The 18,387-nt window shown below is 40.3% G+C and overlaps 1 pseudogene across 1 annotated transcript in view; it reads left to right on the top strand.

Moving 5' to 3' along the window:
• LOC308512315 (centriole and centriolar satellite protein OFD1-like) overlaps positions 1-18,387 on the top strand; it is a 142,450-nt pseudogene that overhangs the window by 118,983 nt on the left and 5,080 nt on the right. Inside the window, exons 12-16 of the transcript in view lie at positions 3,168-3,292; positions 4,760-4,872; positions 5,869-5,982; positions 13,515-13,666; positions 14,322-14,474. The product of the transcript in view is annotated as a centriole and centriolar satellite protein OFD1-like (transcript). The remainder of the gene's footprint in view (positions 1-3,167; positions 3,293-4,759; positions 4,873-5,868; positions 5,983-13,514; positions 13,667-14,321; positions 14,475-18,387) is intronic.

An 18,387-nucleotide genomic window follows, 5' to 3' on the forward strand; every position in this document is an offset into this window, starting at 1 on the left:
ACACCAATAAAATACATTCATTCTCCCATGGGAGTCTTAGAAAAGTCTTTTTCTAAAGATACTGCAAGAGCCACCCACTACCACTAAAGTCGGAAAAATTTGACCCAGTGATTTCTCCAGCTACAGTTGGACCTCAGTTTCCTCATTTGCAATGGGGATATGAATATCTACTTTGCCATGGTGAAGAAGGCAAAATGAGATGGCTCTCAGTTGAGTGCCTGCAACACATCAGATACTCAGAAGGATTACTGCTATCATGTTACTGCATGTTTGCCCTGAGGATGCATACTGCCTGCCTCTTCTTCATAACAGGTGTACTGAAGCTGAGATACAAAGCTCAAAAAGAAAGTTTCTGTGTGTTAGCAGTTGAACTGGTTTCCACATTTCCTGGCCTGGAGCCTTCCTCAGTTCCTATTTGTACTCACTCCTCCTCAGTTCCTTTTCCCATCTTCCACACTAGTTTCATTTTTATCTCTTGACTCCTTCCCTGTTCCTTATTTTCTCTCAAGCCTATTTGCTAAACTGCCCACAGCTGAAATCACAGTGATCTCGAAAGATGAATAGTTTGAGGATGGAACCTTTTCAAACACATGCATTGCCCTGGAGGCATTGCTGGAGAGTAGCGGCCACAAGACTGGCTATGCATGTTCAGGTTTTGCTTAGGGAGTCCCAGCATCTGTACACCTCCCTACCTGTATGACCTAGCCTTAGCTCCCCAGGTGTAATGTGGGAGGAGCAGAGTTGTTAGTCTTGTTGTGGCTGCAGGTCCTCATACCCTTATCTGAAAACTAGAGGCCTGATGCATGAAATTTGTGCACTCACCTTCGGTGGCTCGCCTCAGACCTCGCAGCTGTGGCTTTGTCTGGAAGGTTGTCCAGAAGGATGTCTGGAAGGTCATTCGGCTGTCCGGTCTAATTAGCACATTATGTTTGTATTATCGACTAGAGGCCTGGTGCACAAAATTCCTGCAGTCAGGCGGAAGGGGCCCCCCAGCCTGGCCTGTGCCCTCTCAGTTCTGGAGCCCCACGATAGATCGCCCCAAAGATGTAGGCTCCTGGATGAATTGCCCCAAAGAGGTAGGCTGGAGTAGGGTCCCTGCCTGCAGGCATGTAAAGCCTCGGGACCCCTAGTGCTAGAAGCTAAGACCAGCAGGTCATAATAAATGCGAGAAGTTCACCAGAAGGCTGATGGGCTTCGATATTCAGCAGGGCTGAAAATCTGCAAATTATTACCTGCTGCTAGAGGAAAGGCCAAAAGCAGTTCCTCTAACCTGATAATTTTTTCCTGTTTATCAAACCTGACCTTTGATATGTGTGTTTATTTTGCTAAAGGGCAAAATGTGTAAATAAAAAGCCATGGGTCCAGAAATTCGGCAAGCCACTCCACTAGAGAGCTGGTTTCCGCCTGGCTTTCCCCCATGCCTTCCAAATTTATACTTCTTGTCCAGTGTATCCATTTATGTGTCAGCCCCTTCTCCAAATTCCTGAACCCTTGATGCAAAAAGACTGCGGCACCCCAGGCCACGCCATGTGGAGCTAGCTGCCAGGCCCCACCTCCGTGCACACAGCATCAAGTCTGCGCCCACCTGTGCACGCAGCCTCCTGATGATGGATGTGATGGGCATGAGGGCATTGCGGCGTGAGGGCTTAACAACCACATAAACTTATATTAGCATAGATAGATTGGGCCCTATAGTGGTTTTGCCACAGCCCTGGGAGTTCTGGGGCAGCATCCTTTAGTGAACCATGTTTGCAGTCAAATATGTGACTATCCATGCTGGGTAGAATAAATAAAGGTAATGAATGGATTTGCATCAGTTCAGGTAAAGTTTATCAACAGTGAATTCAGGTCTGCTTAGGCTTTGTTACCAAATTTATGAATATGATTGTGGATCCTGGGTTGTGAAATAATATCATGCATTAAGAAGGAAGGCCTAGCTCTGGCTAATTTTGTTCAGTGGTTAGAGCGATGGCTTGCAGACCAAAAGATGGTGGGTTCCATTCCTGTCAACCACATATACCTCAGTTGTGGGTTTTCTCACCATCTTTGGTTGGGGGTGCATGTGGGAGGCCAAGTTGAGGTGTCTCTCACATCAGTGTTTCTCTTCTCTCTCCCTATTCCTCTACTCTTCCCTTTCACTCTTCAATGGAAAATACATCTTTAAATGAGGACTAAAAAAAAGGCCTAAAAACAAGGTCTGTGAAGTTATAACTGGTACATAAAGCTCTCAAAAAAATGCTAATAAATAAGAATTGGCTTCAGAAATTGTTTAGTGTGCATATTTGTTCTTATTAATACCTCTCTCTTCATTTAAAAAAAAATATCAAGCATATTTGAATTTTTTTTCCTGCTCATTGGTCACATTATTTTCATTTAGCCCCCAGCCAAAGCCATCTCTGTTTCATCATTCTGCCAGCAGATTTATGGTGTCTCCTACTGGTGAAACAAGCAGGGATTTCTTGAAAAAAAAATCATCTCAAACAGGAAAAGCTGATGGGAGAGACAGTTACACCAAGGATCATAAATCATCCAAATACAAGCACAGTTGTTTGCTCCCACATTTCTGATCTTTAGTTTGTAATCACACCAAGGCAAGAATGAAAGAGCTAGAGCAAGAGATTGATTGCTTAGAAAAAGCTTTCTTCGGTATTCTGTTGCTAGAAGCCCACTAGCATCTAAGAGTCTGCCTCCACTCATTTAGGTAAGCTTCTGCAGAAAGGGTTTCAGGACTTTCATGGTCCTTTTATCTGAGTACGAGTGAGTGAGCTGTAGAGAGCAAGAAGGAGGAGAAGTCTATGCTTGCTGTACCTGGGAAATCTTTAGCCTGAGTAACTTCATCCTCACTGCACCTATGGTTGCCTGCTTACCAGAGACTTCTCCCCTGTGACATAACATTGTGGGAGGCAACGGGTTAGAGCAAGTTCAGCACTTTGCTTGACATGCAGACGTGTTCAGAGAATGGTAATCAATGGCTTTTCCCTTACTGCTGATTAGTTTTATTATTAATGCTGAATCCTTAATAATGTGGGTCAGTTATACATCATACTCAACTATTTGCAAGGATAATAGAATTTCTTTTCAAATTAAACTCCTTGGGAACCATGTTGCTGTTTTCACTGTGTAATTTGTAATACTCTTGTCCTGATACCTTTTGCCCTTTAGGTCTGGACCAATCCCAGTCCTTTGCTTTTCCCAGTCCTTGTCCTGAAAGAATGCTCCCGCCTTCAGCAACTGAATCTAGGCACAGCCTTTCCATCCATTCACTCTCAAGCCTTCTGGAGCAGAAAGCCAAGTAAGTTCCACATTCTGATTGGCCCAGCCAAGTCTGGTTAGCTGAATGGCCCTGACTTTGCGTTGTTTTAAAGTGACGCTCAAGACCATGTGGAGTGTAGAATCAGATTGTAAGATGATGTGTAATCTTCAAGAATCATCTGAATTATTTGGGGAAAATTCCTTTTAGCAAATAATTAATTTTTCCTTGTTTGCTAAACCTGATGTGTACACAGTGCACTATGGTAGCAGTAAGCATTTTCATAGTTCTATGAATAGACTTGGTTTATAGAAATAAAAAAGCAACATACAAAATCTACAAAAGCAAATTCAGTTTATTTTTAAACTTGAAGTAGTTTCACACATTTTAATTTTAAAGTCCTTCAAAAAAAATAAGTCAGTTAAAAAATATTTGGGCATTTAGTCCAAACAAAAGTCTAATTTGTCTATTGAGATAAATACTGAATTGGTAGTGGGTTGTAGGGTCTGATTGCTGAAGTAGAATGGCGTATGTAGAAGTTGGGTGGCGGGTCACCCAGGCTGGGATTGAGGCGCATAGGAGACTCCTGTCTGTGCTTGATCCATATGGACGGCACCCTGACTCCTTAGTTCTGGGCTCCAGGCTGGACATCTGTCTGCATATTTTGATTCACTCCCAGTGTACAGAGTTGAAAACTGCCACATGTGTCCATCATGGTCCTAATGCGTGTAATGTGCATTTATTTATATTGCTTTCTCATGATAAAGCCAAGAGGAGAAACAGCACACCCATGTGGGAGTTAGGGCACTTGGATGCACATGGGGCTTGTAGTTTTGCATCTTCAGCTGACTCATACTGATGCTGTGCAGAATTTGTTCTTTTCAAAAACGTTTTGTGGTTCTTGAAAATATAAAAGCATTGAGAGTGCCACATTATTTCTTGTCAGCAATATAATTAATACCTGCCTCACAGTGTAAGGTGGTTCTGCAGAGTGCCCAAGCTAATGTCTTGATTACTTGGAATGATGCCAGTTGCATGGAGCGTGCCCAGTGCAGGACAGCTTTCATTTTCACAGAGCACAGTTCATTCTCTAGAGCAGCGGTTCTCAACCTGTGGGTCGAGACCCCTTGGGGGTCAAATGACCCTTTCACAGGGGTCGCCTAAGACCATCGGAAAACATATATATAATTACATATTGTTTTTGTGATTAATCACTATGCTTTAATTATGTTCAATTTGTAACAATGAAAATACATCCTGCATATCAGATATTTACATGACGATTCTCAACAGTAGCAAAATTACAGTTATGAAGTAGCAACGAAAATAATTTTATGGTTGGGGGTCACCACAACATGAGGAACTGGATTAAAGGGTCGCGGCATTAGGAAGGTTGAGAACCACTGCTCTAGAGCCTTTTCCAGAGTCACAAAGGCTTTTCATAGCCCTGTGCTCTTGGTTTTACCTTATTACAACTTCACACTCATGAATTTTATTCTTTCAACCCAGTCTTTATCAAAGACAAACTGAAGTTCAAGACAGACATAAATTTTCAAATGTGGATGAACTATCTTTTGAGGATAATGAGGAATTTGGATCATCTTTTGAACGTAAGTTTAAATGTAAGTACCAGTTTTTAACAGTTGAAAATGTAGAAAGCGAAGTCTTGGTGAAATATATCCATTGTTAAATCAAAGGCCTTAAAAATTACAACATTTGTATTTTGTGATAAAAACATGGATACAGATGTATTACCTTTTTTATATCACAGATTTTGATGGGTCTATTTGAGTGTTACTTTTTTTTAATTTTCAAGATAACCAATAATTTCAAAGTTGGAGCTAAGCTCACAAGTGAACCCTTAACTTAATTTACCAAGTTTGGGATTGCCTCAGATTAAAATACCTGATTCTTAATTTTTTTTTCTTTTTATGGAATATGAAGATGCTAAGTTATTTAAGTTATACAGATTCTGATGACTGCATCAGATGTAGAAACCTCATTCTTAGTGAATGAATGGAGGTGGAAGTATATTAGCTTCCTTATCTGAAAACTGGAGGCCTGGCTCTGGCTCTGCCTTAGATTGTTCTCTGGGAGCATACTGCTTAAGTATAAAATTAGGATATAGAAGTCAGTCAGCTCTAAGGTTCTCTCTAGCCTAGGAAATCTTTATATTTGTATATAATCTGTAGTTTTGCATTGTGAGCTTCATTGTCAAATCTGAAAGTACTCTACTTTGAACAGTTAAATGAAAGAGCTTAGTAAAATTGGTAAATTCTTTGCAACTAACTTTTTAACAATTTTGTTAAGGCTTTACTATCTAAATGGAGTTCATATAATTATCAGCAAGTCAGGTGAATTCTGTCACTTTCCTGTTGGGTTATAAATCTAGTTTTGGAAACAAATCTAATTCTTTTAAGTGTAATAACACTTTGAGAAGCAAATAGATTGTCAAGTGGTATGCTGAAAGTCTTAGGATTAATTCTGTAGGAAAAGATCTGGCTTGGTTGCTTTGGCTGAGACTTGAGCGCAGCCAAAGTTACCCCCATACTGCCCTGCCTTCTTTTGCTGTTGTTAAGGACTCCTGGGACACTCATTTGTACCTATTATAGATGCAGCAGACATGCCGATACAGTTTGAAGTGAATGGCCTCCATCCTGCTGGTGACATGCCTCTCTTGGGAACTGCCTTGGGTGCTCCTCCTGCCAGACCTATCTCCTCTCATTACCCAAGTAAGTTTTCCTTGGTTGTAACTACAGATAGTATGATAGCTACTAAATGCCAGCCTGTTCCTAGTGAGTTATTTCATTTATTGAGGGAGGACCTTTATAAGCATAAATTATTCAAAGTCTTAGAGTTGAGTATTGCCATTGTTAATACATTTCTGAAATAAATTTGAACATGTAAAGAGGAGAAAATTAAAGGAGTTGCTTCTCATTAATCTTCCCCAACAGTGGCTTTTTAAAAAAAAATCTTTATTGTTGAAACTATTACAGAAGTCCCCTTCTTTCCCCCATTGACCTCTTCCAGCCTGCTCCTGGCACACGCCTGCCCCCCCCCCCCCCACACACACACACAGGCCCTCACCATCCCATTATTTGTGTTCACTCATTATGCATATATGCATACAAGTTCAATGATTGAGCTCTTCCTACCCACCTCCCCTCCCCTGACTTCCCTCTGAGGTTTCACAGTCTGTTCCATGCTTTTATGTCTCTGGGTCTATTTTTGTTCATCAGTTTATTTTGTTCATTAGATTCTACACATGAGGGAGATCATGTGATACTTATCTTTCTTTGACTGGCTTACTTCACTTAGCATAATGTTCTCCAGGTCCATCCATGCTGTTGCAAATGGTAAGGGTTCTTTCTTTTTTACTGCCACACAGTATTCCATTGTGTAAGTGTACTATAGTTTTTTTTTTATCTACTCATCTGCTGATGAGCACTTAAGGCTCATTCCAAATCTCAGCTACTGTAAATTGTGCTGCTATGAACATAGGGGTGCATTTATTCTTTCTAATGAGTGCATTGGGTTTCTTAGAATATATTTCTAGAAGTGGGATCACTGGGTCAAATGGGAGTTCCATTTTGAATTTTTTGAGGAAACTATACTGTTTTCCACAGTAGCTACACCAGTCTGCATTCCCACCAGCAGTGTACTTTTCTCCACATCCTCGCCAACAGCTGTCATTTGATTTCTTGATGATAGCCACTCTGACAGGTGTGAGCTGGTACCTTATTGTTGTTTTGATTTGCATTTCCCAGATGATTAGTTACTTTGAGAATTTTTTCATATGTCTCTTGGCTTTCTGTATGTCCTCTTTGGAGAAGTGTCTATTTATGTCCTTTGCCCATTTTTTAATTGGACTGTTTACCTTGTTTTTGTTAAATTGTATGAGTTCTCTATATATTTTGGAAACTGACTCCTTATTGGATGTATCATTGGCAAATATGTTCTCCCATGCAGTAGACTCTCTTGTTATTTTCTTTTAAAAAAAATACTTTTATTGATTTTTTACAGAGAGGAAGGGAGAGGGATAGAGAGTTAGAAACATCGATGAGAGAGAAACACCAATCAGCTGCCTCCTGCACACCCCCCACTGGGGATGTGCCTGTAACCAAGGTACATGCCCTTGACCAGAATCGAACCTAGGACCCTTCAGTCCACATGTCAACGCTCTATCCACTGAGCCAAACCAGTCAGGGCTCTTGTTATTTTCTTGATGGTTTCTTTTGCTGTGCAACTGCTTTTTATTTTGATGTAGCCCCATTTGTCTATTTCCTTCTTAGTTTCCTTTGCCCTAGGCATTGTATCCATAAACATGTTGCTGTGTAAGATGGCTGAGATTTTGGTGCCCGTGATTTCTTCTAGGATTTTTATGGTTTCCCAACTTAAATTTAAGTCTTTTATCCATTTTGAGTTTATTTTGTGTATGGTATAAGTTGGTCTTATTTCATGTTTTTGCATATATCTGTCTAATTATCCCAACACCATTTCTTGAAGAGACTGCCTCTGCTCCATTGTATGCTCTTGCCTCCTTTGTCAAATACTAGTTTAGTATAGTGGTGTGGGTCAATTTCTGGGTTCTTAGTTCTGTTCCATTGCTCTGTATGCGATACTTGTACCAGTACCAGGCTATTTTGATTACAGTGGCTTTCTAGTATAACTTGATATCTAGTATTGTTATTCCTCCAACTTTTCTCTTTCTCAAGCTTGCTGCAGCTTTTGAGGTCTTTATTGGTATAATTTTTAGAGTATTTTTCTAAGTCTGTGAAATATGCCATTGGTATTTTAATAGGTATGCATTGAACCTAAAGATTGCTTTGGGTAGTATGGACATTTTGATGGTATTTATTTCTGCCAATCTATGAACATGGTATATTCTTCCTCTAGTTTATATCTTCTTCTACCTCTTTTTTCAATGTGCTATGGTTTTCTGAGTATAGGTATTTTACCACTTTGGTTAAGTTGATTCATAAGTCTCAATTTTTTGTTGTTGTTGCAGTGCTAATTGGGATTGTTCTTTTATTTCTCTTTCTGAGCGTTCAATATTGGTATATAAAAATGCCATAGTTTACTGGGTGTTAATTTTATATCCTGTTATGTTGCATCCCTGTCTTCCTATTCTTAGGGAAAATGGTTTTAGTTTTTAGCCATTGAGTATGATATTGGCTGTAGGTTTGTAATATATGGCTTTTTAATATGTTGAGATATGATCTATTTCTACTTTACTGAAAGTTTTTATCAAAAAAGGGTGTTGGATTTTGTCATGCTTTTTCTGCATTGATTGAAATGATCATGTGATTTTTGAGTGTTGCAGTCTGTTAATGTGATATATCACATTTATTGATTTGTGGATATTGTACCAGCCTTGCATTCCTAGAATAAATGCCATTTGGTCATGATGTATGGTCTTTTTAATGTATTGCTGGATCTCATTTGCTAAAATTATGTTGAAGATTTTAGGGTCTGTATTCATCGGGGATAATTCTCTTTCTTTGTAGTGGCTTTATCTGGATTTGGGATTAGGGTAATGCTGTCCTCATAGAAAGTGTTCCTTTCCCTTGGATATTTGGAATAGTTGAGGAGATTAGGTATTAGTTTTTCTTTGAATGTTTGATAAAACTTCCCTATGAAGCCATCTGGACCAGGACTTCTGTTTGCTGGAAGTTATCTAATTACTGCTTCAATTCCATCAGTACTTACTGGCTTATTCAGGTTTTCTGATTTTTCCTGATTGAGTTTTGGAAGATTGTATTTTTCTTATTTGTCCATAGTCTGACAAAGCAGTTACCTTTTTGCTTAAGACAGTTCTTCAGAAACCATTCCATTTTGGGAAATCATAGTATAAAATTGAAATGGCGGTTAATACCCATATACATCTTCAATGTGATTGTAGTATGTTAATAATTCTTTGTTTCCTTCATGTCTTTAAAAAAAAAAATAAGGACAGAAGAACCTTTATATTTCAGTTTTCAGAAGAGCTGATGACATTGGAGGAAAACTCGTCATCAAACTTGTCTGGCCCACTTTCTCTTTCTTCTTACTGTCTCTAATTTACACACTTCCCTCCCCTGTGTGGAATCAGGGAGGAAAGCTCTAGGGGGAGATTAGAGCTTTGTCTCATACTCCAGCCAGATCTTTTTCTCCTTGAACTAAAGAGTTTAAGCCTCAAGCTTGAAAGGAGATTTCTTAAGTAAAACCACCTCTTGTTTTTCCAGTGTTTGGATGGGACTATCATGTTCAACGCCTCTTGTAAGTAGTTTCTTGGTTCAAGTCAGCATACTCAGGGAGATGAGGAATTGCCAAAGGAAACAAGACTTTGAAAGGATTGTTCTCACTGATTCCAGGGTACACCATCCTGTAAAGCACTCATTCAGCGAGACTTCATTGAGAACCTTCACTTCATATATGAAAACTCTATCACCCAATATCACCTCATTGATTTAATTGTGAAAAAAGAAAAACAAACACCTCCTGTGTGCTGGGTGCTGGGCATACTGCAGTGGGACAACCCAAGCCCTTTCTTCATGGAGCTTCTAGTGGGAAAGTCAGCAGTCAGCTAGCCATCACCAAGACCTCTGATGGGATAGATACTGAGTAGGGGCAGTGGCCACCCAAGAGTGGCTGTGATAGGTTGTTTCGCAGAGACCTGGGTGAGTAGGAAATAAAAATAATACAATAAAGGAAACCAACTGAGTTCATAGGTGTTCTATCTCAGAGATAGAATGAAAATTATAACAATGGCTTTTAAAATTATTCTTAAGTAATGTTTACATTGATCATTGAAAAATTCTCTTATAATCATCATTTCCCCTCTTCGTTTGGATACAAAGGGAAGTGAAAAAATCCAAAACTTGATATCTTTGAGATGTCCAGTGGAAATACTAATTAGGTAGCTACAAAGTACAGTCATGCACCATTTAATAGCAGGTATATATTCTAAGAAATGTGTCCTTCGGGAATTCATTGTTGTGTGAACATCAGAGTGCACTTTTGTAAATCTAGGTGGTACAGCCTCCTGTACATCCAGGTAGCCTATTGCCCCTCCGGTGCAAGCACATACAGCATGTTACTGTACAAAACAAGATTAAATCAAGCACAGGAGAAAATGACGCCATCGAGAGATGTAATAAACATGAGGTATATGAAGTTGCTGCCCATATAACATGGGATGCTGTTTCACAGCACACTTTTCTTTATCATTAGAAAAAAAACAAACCACTATAAAACAGTGATTAAAAGGGTAGTGTAGTAAATACATAAACCAGTGACATGGTCCTTTATTATATTTATTAAGTATTAGGTACTAGACGTAGTTGTATGTGCTGTACTTTTATATGACTGGCAGCACAGTGGGTTGGTTTACATTAGCATCTCCATAGACACGGGAGTAATGCATTGTATTACATTACCATGTGGTGATAGCCACACCACTTAGACAGTAGTGATTTTTCAGCTCCATTATAATCTTACCAGAGGCCTGGTGCATGATTTTGGGGGGTCCCTTGGCCTGGCTGGTGAACAGGGCCATCTTGTCCACTCCTGATCGGGGCCTACTGGCAGGGGTGGGGTCGCGGGAGCAACCATGGGAAGTTGTCTGGTCATGGGAGCTTGGCTGTGGGAGCACACTGACCACCAGGGAGCAGATTCTGCCTTGAGCATCTGCCCTCTGGTGGTCAGTGCACATCATAGCTACCGGCCAGTCTTAACCGTTGCTTGGACTTTTATATAGAGAGAAGATGGGACCACTGTCATATATGTGGTCTGTTGAACGAAATGTTGTTATGCAATGCACAGCAAAGATATAGTCCTTTTTTCTTCTTTATTGTTTAAAGTCAGCAACCAAACAGCATTTCTATTTTGAGATTGCTATTCCATGTGATAAAGTGATGGCATTTAGGTCTGCAAGCAAGAAGAAGATTGCATTTCTGCCTGTGAAAATGATCAACTGCCTCCTCTGGTATTTGAATTTCATGACCAGGAGTATGAGTCCGAAATGACTGTGTTGTTTCTGTCCTGTTAGCAAAAACCTTCAAAATCCTTTGGTGAACCTATGAATTTGTCTCTTAGCATTGCTGGGGGGAAAGTGTAGCCTACAAAAGTTTAGGCTCTTCCAGAGCCAGAGGAGAAAGGCAAGCATAGCCATCTGTGGGATTGACATTGAGTTAAACCTGTGACAGGTGAGGACTTTTGCTTTGAGCTACAGGGAATAGACAAATAAAGCCTGGAACAATAGATGTAGAACAAACAGATTCATGTGGTTGTGAGAAGGCAGGTACAAAATACTGTTTAAATGTGGTGGTGGAGAGGTGTCACTTTAGGAATACTGTTTTTCTTAGTGGCTGTATCTTGTATTCCTTAGCCAGAAGTGTGCTAAGGTTCCTTCTTATCCACAACCTCACCAGCACTTATTGTATGACTTATTAATGGTTGCTATTCTGGCTGGTTTGCAGTGGCACCTCATTGTCATTTTAATTTGCATCTCTCTAATAATTAGTGACATTGAGCCTATCTTCATGTCTCTTGCCATTTGTATGTTGTCTTTGGAGAAGTATCTATTTAGATTTTCTGTCCACATTTAATGGGGTTGTTTTTCTTTTGGTGGGTTATCGGAGTACTTCATGTGTTTTGGAAATTAACCCCTTACCATATGTATTATTGGCAAATATGTGCTCCAATACAGTGGATTCCCTTTTCATTTTGATGCTGATTTTTTTTTGCTTTGCAGAAGTTTTTTTAGTTCAATGTAGTCTCATTTGTTCCTGTTTCTCAAGAATGTTGAGGCTAGGGGACCCTACCCCCCTCCCTATGTGGGAGTCTGTTCTGTGGTACTCTTTCCCCCTCCCTACTTTGGAGTCTGTACTTGTTCTTTAACAAATCTCCGCCTTTGCTATACCGAAGAAAAAAAAACACAAAAACAAAAACGAATGTTGTGGCTATTTTGGGGTCTTTTTCAGTGTTCTGTATCTCATTTGAATGTTCAGAACATTCAAATTTATATGCAAATATAAATTTTTTGCATATTTCTACATCTGTGAAATATGCACTTGGCATTTTAATAGTGATTGCATTGAATCTAAGGATTGCTTTGGATAGTAGGCACATTTTAATGATATTAATTCTACCAGTCCATGAACATGGTATATTCTTCTGTTCGTTTATCTCTTTTTTCAGGGTCCTGGGCGCTTGCTCAGTGGTGGGGTTGTGTGGGAGAGGTGGGAGGAAGTGAGTATTAGGTTAGGGAGAGATTGAAAGCAAAGCACAGAGCAAGGGAGGCACAAATATACCCAGGTAGCATGAGTCTGCTGCTGGAGGTGCAGTGTTCCCAGTGCAGAAGTAGTGTACTATTTCAGGTCAGTCCGGAAAGAAGGTGTGGACACCACCAGAGCAGAGACAGCAACAGAAATCCAGGTCTTCTTTTCAGGAAATGAAGGGTGCTGCTGATGGTGGTTGCTTGAAGGCAGAGAGACTGATGTCAGGGTGAGCACATTGATTAGGTTATTTCAGCTCAGCTGTCCAGGTAAAAGGTGAGAGGTAGTCTTATTGCAGTATCTGGGGGAGTTAGAGCCTGTAAGCCCTGGTGGATGAGTGAATGTAGTGTAGAAAGGCATGATAAAAAGGGACAGGAATGATAACTTCAGGTCTGAAGCTGATGCTGTGGGATTTCCAAGTGTTGATGGTAGGGAACTGGCCAGAAATGCGGATGAGACTCGGGGAGGGATCTGTGCTAGAGAAAAAGATGTGAGAATGATCAGGGCAGAGGTAATAGCTAAAACTCCAGGAAGGGATCGGCCCAGGGCAAGTGGGAAATGTTGGTAAGATGACTAGGGGGGTTCAGGGGCGGGGTGCTGGTTTTGTACTAATTTTGTACTGTTCTGGGCGGGAGAGGCTCGATTGCTTTTGTGGGAATTAGGGGAAGAGTTATACAACTGCTGTATAAATACAGACTAATGTTTAAGTTAGAATCCTAAATAGAGAGTTACAACTGAGGATAGAGGCAGAAATGCAAGGCTTGCGAAGGGCAGAGTACAGAAGAAGGGGTGAGGAAGATAAGGAAATGTGTTGTGGCAGGAGGACAGTTGAAGTTGTTCATGGCAAGGGTGACTTGTTTTCATCTAAGTAAAGTAAAAGGCAGATGCTGTGCCAGGTGTGGGGCTGGAGGCTGCGAGACCATGAAGATGGATCAGCAGGCCAACACAATCAACTGAGAGTTGAGCTGTCTCCCTGGGCCTCTGCTCTTTATTTTCTGTCTCTATAGGTGCAGATGAGAAAGAAGTTAGAGAAGAGAGTGAAGAAGCAAGAATATGGAACCTGCTGAAAGAACAGAAGCTGAGAGAAGAAAGAAGGCAGAATGAACAGAAAGCTTTGGAAAGAGAACGGAGAAAACTAGAAAAACTGGATCGAGAAAAGGTATAATAAGCATAGCTCAGTTCTCCATGCTAGTAGGTAACTTTTAAAAAGCTTGCTGCAGGCATCCCAATCCTCTCCTGTGCTTAAGCCCACTGAAAAGGGCTGTACATGGGCATAATAGGAGTCTCATAGGAAAAGGGAGCTTTGCAAGTCTGTGAGCATGCATTCTCATGTTCCTGAAAACACACTCGGAAAGGAGATGGACTCTGCTTTGCTGTAGAACTTCCCTGTGTAAGGGGTTTCAAGGTCAGCTGGCTAGGACCAGAAGAAACTGGGGGAGGTGGCTGCCAATCTGGTGGCTTCCTCAGGCTGCCCTGCCCTCCTCCCTCCTCATTGTCTTTGACTTTCTATGTCCTGATTCTGGTCCCAGGCAGATGGATTACCCTGCTACTTCTCATGCCTGCTGGACCTTACGTAGATTAATCTTCTGTATCATGTTCCTTGAATTCCTGGCTCATTTGATCTGGAACACAGACACTTTAGGCACAGTAATTCCTATTCTTCATTACATGATATATTTGTGCCACTTTGATAGTAGCAACGAATGAAACAGTTTTCTGTCATGCACATGTCACATAAAGAAACAGAGTTATAGTACTATGTGTTTTTAAAATGTATATGTGTATCTCCTATTTTGCTGGTCATCTATTTACAGCAGATTATTGAAGAGTCTTTCAAGACGGAAATGGAGAAAGAATTAGAAGTGAGTGCTCAGGAAATGAAAGACAAATCTGTTTGTGGTGAATATGCTTTAAAGAAATACATGCATATCACCCAAAAGGACCAAGACCTGAAGAAGGTGGATAAGGTACTGATGCTATGGACCAGTGGTCTGTATGTGAGGATGTGAGGGCTTCTGTGGTTTGTTAGAAAACCTTGGGACAGGAGTTGGAGACAAAAGGTAACAGCAGAGGAAATCCAAAATTCAAATGGAGCCTCAAGTCGTATGTATATTACACTTCTGACAAAATGTTATCTCCTTTGCTTGGGCCAAAGAGTGAACAGATCTTGATTGGTAAGGTTTGTAAAATTGGAGCTATCTCATTATTTTCAGAACAAGAATGAAAGTGCTATCAATGAAAAACAAATGGATTGGTACTATCTGAGACATGAATTCTATATAATAAAATCCTAATATGCAAATGGTTGAACCGCAGAATGACCAGTCATTATGATGGGCACTGACCACCAGGGACAGATGCTCAATACAGAAGCTGCATCCTGGTGATCAGTGCGCTCCCATAAGGCTCATGGCTGGCGAGCGCAGCGGTGGTGGTGGGAGCCTCTCCCACCTCTGTAGCATCGCGAAGCGATCAGTGGGACATCCCCCGAGGGCTCCCAGAATGTGAGAGGGTTCTGGCCGGGCTGAGGGACCCCCTGAGTGCACGAATTTCATGCACTGGGCCTCTAATATATTACATAAGTCTAGAATACTATGGCTATTGAGAATGCGCACAGGACAGTTAGAGTGCTTGCTAAATTTCACATCTAAAAGTCAACGTTTTGGACTCAAATTATATTTAGGCAGTCCTCGGGTTACGTTGAACTCGATGTATGTTGTTTTGCGGTTACATCACTATCTCCCATTTACAGTGTTAATAAAAAAAAGTTCCGTCATTTCGACATATGTACATATGTGCTTTGTTTTTTATTATCTGCCACAAGTAAAGGTCAGGAATTGTTATCTTGCTTTAATTTTTTTTTTTTTTTTTTACTCTTTCACTTCATTACTGCTGTGTATGTGCTCCATGTGAGTGATGTAGGTGATTCTATAGGTGGGTTCCGACTTAACGGGGAAAATCGCGTTATGTCGCGATATAACCCGAGGACCTACTGTATATTTCAAAAAGTTTTCAGCCCAACCAGCATGGCTCAGTGATTGAGTGTTGACCTATGAGTCAGAAGGTCACAGTTTGATTCCTGGTCTGGACACATAACCCAGGTTGCTGGCTCGATCCCCAGTGAGGGATGTACAGGAGGCAGCCAATCAATGATTCTCATTGTTGATGTTTCTATCTCTCCCTCTCCATTCCTCTCTGATATTTTATTTTATTTTATTTTTTATTTTAGTATTTTTTATTGTTTTATTGCTTAAAGTATTATAAAGAGTATTACATATGTCTCCTTTTTTTCCCGCCCTTGACAATCCCCTGGCCTCGCTTACCCCCAGTGTCTTATGTCCATTGGTTATGCTTATATGCATGCATACAAATCCTTCAGTTGATCTCTTGTCACCCCTCTCCAGCCACCCAGCCCTCCCCGGCTTTCCCGCTGTAGTTTGGCAGTTTGTTTGAGGCAGCTCTGCCTCTGTATCTATTTTTGATCATACGTTTATAATGGTCTTTATTATCCATAAATGAGTGAGATCATGTGGTATTTTTCCTTCATTGACCGGCTTATTTCACTTAGCATAATGCTCTCCAGTTCCATCCATTCTGTTGCAAATGGTAAGAGTTCCTTCTTTTTTACAGCAGCATAGTATTCCATCGTGTAGATGTACCACAGTTTTTTAACCCATTCATCTACTGATGGGCACTTAGGCTGTTTCCAGATCTTACCTATGGTGAATTGTGCTGCTATGAACATAGGAGTGCATATATCCTTTCTGATTGGTGTTTCTGGTTTCTTGGGATATATTCCTAGAAGTGGGATCACAGGGTCAAATGGGAGTTCCATTTGTAGTTTTTTGAGAAACTCCATACTGTCTTCCATAGTGGCTGCCCCAGTCTGCATTCTCACCAGCAGTGCACGAGTGTTCCTTTTTCTCCACATCCACTCCAGCACTTGTGTTTTGTGGATTTGTTGATGATAGCCATTCTGACAGGTGTGAGGTGGTACCTCATTGTTATTTTGATTGGCATCACTCGGATGATTTCAGTGACTTTGAGCATGTTTTCATATGTCTCTTGGCTTTCTGAATATCCTCTTTTGAAAGGTGTCTATTTAGGTCCTTTGCCAATTTTTTGATTGGATTATCTCCCTTTTATTAAGTTGTATGAGTTCCCTAGTTGGAGATTAAAAACTTATCGGTGATAACATTGGCAAATATGTTCTCCCATGCAGTGGGTTTTCTTGTTGTTTTGTTGATAGTTTCTTTGCTGTGCAGAAGCTTTTTATTTTGATGTAGTCCCATTTGTTTATTTTCTGTTTAGTTTCCAATGCCATAGGAACTGTATCGGTGAAGAAATTGCTTTGGCATATGTCTGAGATTTTGTTGGCTTTGGATTCTTCTAATATTCTAATGGTTTCTGGTCGTATATTTAAGTCCTTTATCCATGTTGAGTTTATTTTTGTGTGTGGTGTAAGTTGGCGGTCTAGTTTCATTTTCTTGCATGTATCTGCCCAATTGTCCCAACACCATTTATTGAAGGGACTATCTGGACTCCATTGTATGTTCTTGCCTCCTTTGTCAAATATTAATTGAGAATATTGGTTCGGGCCCGTTTCTGGGCTGTCTGGCCTATTCCATTGATCTATATGTCTGTTCTTGTGCCAGTACCAGGCAGTTTTGAGAACAGTGGCTTTGTAATACAACTTGATACCTGGTATTGAGATCCCACCTACATTGTTCTTTCTCAGGATCGCTGCAGCTATTTGGGGTCTTTTTTTATTCCAGATGAATTTTTTGAGAGTTCGTTCTAGGTCTGTGAAATATGCCATTGGTATTTTAATGGAAAGTGCCTTGAATTTATACATTTCTTTGGGTATTATGGACATTTTAATGATGTTGATTCTACCAATCCAAGAACATGAATATTTTCTGAATAGAGGTCTTTTACCTCTTTAGTTAAGTTTATTTCTAGGTAGCTTAGTATTTTTTGGTGCGATGGTAAATGGGACTGCTTTTTAAGTCTCTCTTTCGATAAGTTCACTATTGGTGCATAGAAATGCCATAGACTTCTTGGCAGTAATTTTGTATCCTGCTACATTGCCAGATTCATTTATTAAGTCTAATAGTTTTTTGATGGAGTATTTAGGTTTTTTTATGTATAATATCATATCATCTGCAAATAAAGACAGTTTTACTTCTTCTTTTCCAATTTGGATGCCTTTTATTTCTTCTTCTTCTTGTCTAATTGCAGTGGCTAATACTTCCAGTACACTGTCAAACAGGAGTGGTGAGAGTGGGCATCCCGGTCTTGTTCCTGTTCTTAGGGGAAATGGTTTTAGTTTTTGCCCATTGAGTATGCTGTTGGCTGTGGGTTTGTCATATATGGCTTCTATTATGTTGAGGTATGATCCTTCTATTCCTACCTTGCTGAGAGGTTTTATCAAAAATGGGTGTTGAATTTTGTCAAATGCTTTTTCTGTATCAGTTGATATGACTGTGTGTTTTTTTTCTTTCAATTTGTTTATGTGGTATATCATGTTTATTGATTTGCGGATATTGTACCATCCTTGCATCCCTGGGATAAATCCTACTTGTTCATGGTGTATGATCTCTCTTGTGTACTGCTGGATCTGATTTGCCAAGATTTTGTTGAGGATTTTGGCATCTATGTTCATGAGGGATATTGGCCTGTAATTCTCTTTCATTGTGTTGTCTTTACCTGGTTTTGGAATTAGGGTGATGCTGGCTTCATAAAATGAGCTTGGAAGTGTTCCTTCCTCTTTAATTTTTTGTAGTAGTCTGAGGAGGATAGGTTTTAGTTCTTCCTTGAATGTTTGGTAAAACTCCCCTGTGAAGCCGTGTGGTCCTGGGCTTTTGTTTGCTGGAAGCT

This window comes from Myotis nattereri (assembly GCF_964212035.1).
Source record: "Myotis nattereri genome assembly, chromosome: Y".
NCBI classification, from domain to species: Eukaryota; Metazoa; Chordata; class Mammalia; order Chiroptera; family Vespertilionidae; genus Myotis; species Myotis nattereri.